Here is a 7,657-nt window from a genome sequence, read left to right on the forward strand (position 1 = left end):
TTATATCAAGCAATAAATTAGGCCCCAGATATTAAATGCATATTTAAACTATTGCATATGTGTTTGCATGTGTACAAACGCAATTTTAGCGTTATAAGAAAGAATTCATACTGGCTCTTGAGCAGGGGTGGAATTGGGCTTTATAGCAAAGTTTTGGCAAGGGCATGGCGATGCCACTCTATCCTCCTGCCCCCCTCTTTTAGCTATCATCTAGCATACATCCCAGCACTCCAGGAAACAATATCAGGATACAACTTCTATGTCTTACCTGTCATGGGCATAGACAAAATTCACAATGGCCACTCCTACAATCCAGTAGGTCATGCCTCTCTTGTCCATGGAGAATTGGGACTGTCACCCGAAAAACAGTACTCTAGATTGGGCATACCCTTTGTTTTTAAATGCTTCACAAGGGTCCAGCAAGCTAGAAAATCAAATAATTCTCACACAAATGTAATAGAAACGAAAACAAATCTGCACCCAAGATATGTGGAAAGAGCACATGGATCCAGGCTTAGGGTGGCAGAGGTGCAAAGGCATAGAATATAGTGTTGTACTTTGCCCCACTTCCTTACAACACAAACCCTGTAAAAAAATTAGTTGTCACCGCATCTGCTGATTTTGCACAGACTGTCGGGCATGAAGTCATTATATTGTGACACTGTCAGTGAAGAGCGGCACAGAGAGGAGCCAGAAGACCAAAGAAATAAAGAAGAGGAAGATAAGAAGATAGAAGAAAAGAAGGCAATAAAAAGGTAAGTAAAGAACAGAGGGGGCATATTGCAATGAAGAAGGGGGCACAGTGTGACGGAGTGAGCACAGTGTGATGAAGGAAGAGGCCCAGTGTGATGATGAGGGGGTACAGTGTGATGAAGGAGGAGGCACAGTGTGATGATGAGCGGGCACAGTGTGATGATAACAGGGGCACAATGAAGAAGGGTCAAACATGCAATGAAGGAGGAAGCACAATTTGTGATGAAGGAGGGGGTACAATGTGTTGAAGGAGGGGGCACAGTGTGATGAAGAAGGGGGCACAGCCTGGTGATGAGGGAGAACAGTGTGATGATGAGGGGGCACAGTAAAGAATGGTCAAATGTGTGATGAAGGAGGGGGCACAGTGCGATGCAGGAGAGGGCAGTCTGGTGATGAAGGAGAACAGTGTGATGAGGGAGCACAGTGTGATGATGAGGGGGCACAGTAAAGAAGGTTCAAATGTATGATGAAGGAGGGGGCACAGTGAGATGAAAGATGGGGCACAATATGATGAAGGGTGCACAGTGTGATGAAGGAGGGTGCAGTGTGATGAAGGAGGGTGCAATGTGATGAAGTAGGCACAGCGTCATGAAGGAAGGGGCACAGTTTGAGGGAGGAGGGGGCACAGTGAAGAAGGGTCAAACGAGTGATGAAGGATGGGGCACAGTGTGATGATGAGGGGGCACAGTGGAGAAGGGTCAAATGTGTGATGAAGGAAGGGGCAACAGTGTGATGAAGGAGGGTGCTATGTGATGAAAGAGGTGCAGTGTGATGAAGGAGAGTGCACACTGGGATGAAGGAGGGTACAGTTTGATGAAGGAGGGTGCAGTGTGATGAAGGAGGCACTGTGATGAAGAAAAGCACACAGTGTGATGAAAGAGGGGGCATAGTGATGAAGGGGCAAAAGTGTGATGAAGGTGCACAGTGTGGTGGAGGATGTGGCACAGTGTGATGAAATAAGGGGCACATTGATGAAGGTTCAAAAGTGTGATGACAGAGGGGCACAGTGTAATGAAGGAGGGGCAAAAGTGTGAATTCACTAGTGATAGGGAATAATGGGAGCAGGAACAGGGAGAGAGAGAGAGGATCAAGGAGTAAGGAAGAAGTGAAAGAAGCAGGATGTGAAGCACAGGGGAGAGCAGGTAAGAGGGGAGAGAGGGGATACCTGCAATGAAGATAAGGGCGCATAGGAACAGAGAAAGGAAACATATAGGTAACATGATATATATAATGGAGATATTATAGAAAGTTATATTATAGAGATATGAGGGAAAATGTAAGTACACAATGCAGGGGCGGATCTAGAAAACTGTTGTACCCCGGGCGATTTAAGGGGGGGGGGGGGGATTAGGCCCCGCCCCCTTTCTAAAATCTTAGGCTGCACACTATGTGCAGATCCGTCCAGCCGTGACAGGCAGGGACAGTGTGCTGCCCGGCTGCTCTGATTGTGTTTTAAACACAATCAGAGCAGCCGGGCAGCACACTGGCCCTGCCTGTCACGGCTGGACGGACCTGCACATACTGTGCAGCCAGCGGCAGCAAGTGTCTGCTAGGGGGGGCGATTGCCCCGATTGCCCCCCCCCCTTCCTGGATCCGCCACTGACACAAAGGAGACATGAGGGAAAGGTGGAGGGACACAGAGGAAAAGTAATTGGACACAGAAGAGGGACACAGGGTGGATTGCCGTGCATCATTTAATATGTTTAATATTGTACTATATAGTGTTAAACTGCATCTAAAATAAATTTCACTCTATCAAGACCCATAAATCTTCAGGGGGCCTAAGTGGCCCCCAGGCCCCTGGTCATTCATTTCAAAGTGAAAGCTCCATACCAGCACTTCTAAATTTCCACTTCAAACACTGTTGTTATTAATAATCTGATACATTTTGATTCCAGGTCTCTTTTATATAAAAAAAATCTTCAAAAAAACTGTTTATTGTGAACTTTTTATTTATTACATAGGAACGTGGACCAACAGAACAACAATTCCATTCTAGTCGTTATTACTGTTGGAGTCACAATACCCTGTGGTAGGGGATACCTCTCTACGTCTGTCCTTGAGCAAAATTACTCTCTGAGACCTACAGAAGGCCGCTAAGCCCCACCAGACTTGCCTGTAGCTCCCCTGCCTCTGTTACAAGGGAGAATACACACTTTGACTGATATCCAAATATAACTTCAGTGCTATTTTATTGAACAAGGAAGTTACATAAACTACCACTTTACAAGATCATATAAAACATAATAACAATCCTGAACATCCCCCAAGGTTTCTAGGGAGGGGCACCCTCTCCTCACCGACCCATCACCTACATCAATAGTCCGGCACCTCTCTGCACTTCCTGCTCAGACTATCCATTTCCCTCTGAGCAGTATTTCATTTTGTAACCCTAGAATACTGGCTCCCTTGCACTGCAGTCTGGGGCTTTGAATGCCTTGTGATGCCACTGGTTACATTAAGCTCCCTGCTGACCTTGGACACTGTGCTATTCTCCTCTGAAGGAGGGCAGCAGGTCCTGGAGCACCACAGGTGGCAGCTATATGCCCCTGAATGACCCTGTAGTAGCTGCTACCCCTGCTGTATGCATATAATAATAGAAAAGGCCTTACTGGTGACCTAAGAGCTTTGGATGCACTTCCCAGTGATGAAGTCTATGCTCATCCCGATGTCCTACTGACAGCTGGGCAGCTGTCCACTCCTAGGTGTCACTCCATTTTCACCTAGACCACCTGGCTCAGGACTGGTTCCGTTAGGTCTGGAAGTGCACTCTCTCAGATTGTGGGAGTAAACATAGATCACAATATGAAGATAGTACTGCTAGTGGTAAGATTGGTCATCTCTGTCACTTTAACCTGTTATTGTAATACTAGTGTACTGGTACCAAGGCCCCCCCCCTATATTTCCTCACCTCCCATAATGACCATCCGCTATGTCACTATGAGAGTCATGTCAACACAGCTCAGATACATCAGACATCATCATTACAATCCCTGCTACCCACAGGGGTATTTAGAACCTTGGAGATTCGTATCTCAGGTGGGCTGATACTTTATTAACAATTCCAGGCACCCACTTATAGTCACACAGAAGAAGTTATTTAATATTGTAATGGGACAAGACAAAGTCGTGAAACACACGTATACAAATACACATATAATAAAACAATAAAATGGGAAAACTAGAGCAATCCATTATTTTGTTTTGGGTTTTTTCTTTCAGTTTTGTTTTAGTTTCCATTTTCATATCATATCTTCCATCGGATATTCTCTTACATTCATCTTCTATTCAGGTTACCTTCTACAACGTCTCTCTAGAACTTAACTTTATACCAAATTAGATAAAGTTAATAACCATAATAATTTTGAAAAATGATTTAAATGCCCTTATCTTGGAAACACCATAATAACTAAATAGTAGATGATGTCCATGATGAGGAATGAATGCTGCATTTCTTAACATCACTGTAAAATCATATTTAAGGAACTAAAGAAGAAGAAAGATAATAATACTCAATGTTCAATCAGATAGACTTGTGCAGCCCACTAACACACTGAAAATAGTACATTGCACTGCAAAGTGAAATCATTTTCCAAAGATCAAATGGAAAAAGCTTGAAGCTTCTCTATACTACCACTCACTTATCATGCTCTGCAATTTTACAGAACATTCAGTACTATCTGTGGATGAAACTAGACACCGTCATACGATTTATAAGGAGCTTCACAAATGGAATGATACCTACAGGGCTATCTGCATTTCAGTATTTTTCCAAAGTATACAACAACACCATTGGACAATGATGAAGTTTTTTCTGTGTGTGTATTTTTACAGTGTACATTAGGCAGTCTTGTTTTAAAATGATTTGCAAAATGTTGAATTTCATGACGGCTGTGAGGGTTGAAGGCAGCAAACAGGTGGCAGACTTAAGAGTCAGTTCTTTGAAACTCTGCACTCTCCAGCTTCATTACTGAATCTTTAAATTGCTAGTTGGCTTTTGCAGTGGGAGCTCATATTATAAGAACTGAGCAGGATATATACAATACTTTCTTATGATATGAGTAAAGGCACACCAACCCGGCCATAGTGCATGAGCCGCGGGCCATCTCTTGAGTGGTTTTAGGTACCGTGAATATGATGAGAGTCCCACTTTAAGGGGGGAAATCAATTTCACACGATAAGTAACGTATCGTTGAGTGAAGGTCCGCTTACTTTGCAGCTTGTATTCTGGCCTGCTTCTTCTCTGTAGCTTCTCTGGAGCAGTGCAGGGGAATCTACATGGGAAGCTTGTGTATAGTTAGGAAATATTCTATGTAATTACAAGTAATTGCAAGTCTGATATTTTAAGGGCTCCTATTATATTAAAAGACCCATCTCAAGAACTACATTAAAAATATTATTTGTGTTTTTATAGTAATATAATTTCGATAAAGCTAGTCTAAACTAGCATTATCAAAATGGCCAGGATGCTTGTTGAATTTTATTTCTGTTAAAAGCAATAGATAATCAGTTCAAAGCTCTAGGGGCCTATTTATCATGAAGAGCTCCAGCGATAATGGCCCGAAGCGGTAAGGGTTAAATGTTACCGCTTAGCCAGGCCAGTCTTTGCCGATGTACGTATGTGTGAGTTGGCTTGGCCAGATTTGGACTTTCAGTTCAAGTGGAAACATGTTTTAAAATAAAAAAAATAGATCAATTTTTGTTTTTTTTTAAAGATTATTTCAAATTTATTTAAAAAAATGTAAACATATTTAAAAACCTTTGTACAAAGAATAAAGCCTTTTTAAATTATTGGAATCCGTTCTGAGATGGTGATAATGAACGGGTATTGTGGTGGTACAAGATAAATTCTCATGGGGAAGCTTTCACTGGTGAAACCTGGCTAGGCTTTATGCTATCAGGGATATTGCTGATGATAACAGGGTTTGCATAGGTTGTAAACCTTTGATGTATAGGGCAAAACGAGAAAAAACATATCGCTTTTGCAATTAACAGGCTTTTCAAGCTTTGATAAACACTGCCACATGATTCATATATCTTCAGTAAGGATCCCTGACCGGCAGCGTTTCAAAGCCCCATTAGCGCATGTGCTAATGGGGTTTTGAGCTTGATGATTAGTACCCATTATATATCAAAATTTTACTATTCAGTCACTCAGCAAATTTGATAAAATTAGAAGATTTTGCTTACCTATCCTCACGTTCAGTTATTTGGCATTGGAGATGGCTGTGCCTCCTTCATTAACTTGCTTCTGATCGGCAGCCACCAGGACTTCAGCAGAAGAGGAGGATAAGATAAGGGATGAAGTTCAGAGAAGTGAAAGTAGTGGAGGTGGGAGAAGGTGCAGGGTAAATGGAAAATGTTTGTTCCGATGGAGACAGAGAAAAAGTGGATAAAAATGGGTAAAAGGAGAAAGACAGGACACATAAAGGGGAAGAAAGAAAGGAAAGATACCCATCATGTAGAAGCATACAAACACAAAGGGGGGGGACGACAAAGAGAGACAAATGGAAAGACTGAGGTACACCTACAAAACTAGAGACAGGCTCACAAAGAGGGCGAAAGTAAGGGATAGACTTACACATTCAGCATACCAAGAATTTTGGGGCAGCATGGTGGCTTAGTGGTAGCACTTCTGCCTTAGAGCACTGGGGTCATGAGTTCAATTCCCAACCATTGCCTTATCTGTGTGGAGTTTGTATGTTCTCCCCGTGTTTGCGTGGGTTTCTTCCGGGTGCTCTGGTTTCTTCCCATACTCCAAAAAACATACTGGTAGGTTAATTGGCTGCTAACAAATTGACCCTAGTCTGTGTGTGTGTGCGTGTGTGTGTGTGTGTTAGGTAATTTAGACTGTAAGGCCCAATGGGGCAGGGACTCATGTGAGTGAGTTCTCTGTACAGCGCTGCGGAATTAGTGGCGCTATATAAATAAATGGTGATGATGATGATGAATTTTAAGACCAAGAAAGTATCTAATAAAGTAGAGAACATGTTTAGAAAATAGACACATTTTCTTTTAGACACAGTTTCTTTCTATCGGATTTGAGATATGGAAAGTGAGTGAGATGTGGGTACCGGAAATCAGTCTAATCGGGAGATCTAAAGATAAGAGTCTCAGGCTAGGGGGGGGGGGGGGGTTCAGCCTGGCACGAGGGCCAAGACAGGGCTGATCATTGTGCGCTGATAAGAGGATCATTTTGTTAACCCATCCGACATCCGTTCCATGTAGGCCCCACATCCAACTTTCATTCCATTTTGTGTCTACTTTCCACACTTACCCCATTCAGCCAACATATCCCACATCCATCTCTCGCAGTCCCACATACATCCCATCCTATCAACACCCCATAGCCATCTTACTCTCCAACCCCATTAACTCCACAAACACCTGGCCTGAGAATGTGTTAAATGTGTGGGGTAGATGTTTTGTACCACACAGCTGCTCAGTCCTTCAGCTGCATAGACTGCATGTGTGTATGCCAGTGAACACACAAATCTCTGAGTTAGTAGAGAGCAGAGCAGCCTGCAACAAAAAGAGAGTGCCCCTACCCTTCTAGAAGCAACCAGTCTGAAGCTGAAAAGTCTTGGGGTTCTTCACAACCTGGCAGTGGTTGACAGCTGAGCTTTGGTTCCTAACTCCAGGTACCGCTGGACAACAACTCCTGAGTCCCTCTCAGTAGAGCAATATGGGCTATAAAGAATCTGGAAGGTATGTTGCCTCATGGAGATCCCAAAATATGGCTCCAAAGCTCCTGGAGGTGGAGATAGACCTTGGATACAAAGCCTGGGGTAAAAATCTAAAGATAATATCCCTCATCCCAGACTCAGTGGCTCCGGGGCCAAAAAAAGACTGAGCCATCGCTAGCTCTGGCTGTAGCGCAAATGAAAGCTAAAGTGGGGCCAAC

Source organism: Mixophyes fleayi, unplaced genomic scaffold, assembly GCF_038048845.1.
Source record: "Mixophyes fleayi isolate aMixFle1 unplaced genomic scaffold, aMixFle1.hap1 Scaffold_647, whole genome shotgun sequence".
In the NCBI taxonomy this organism is placed as follows: Eukaryota; Metazoa; Chordata; class Amphibia; order Anura; family Limnodynastidae; genus Mixophyes; species Mixophyes fleayi.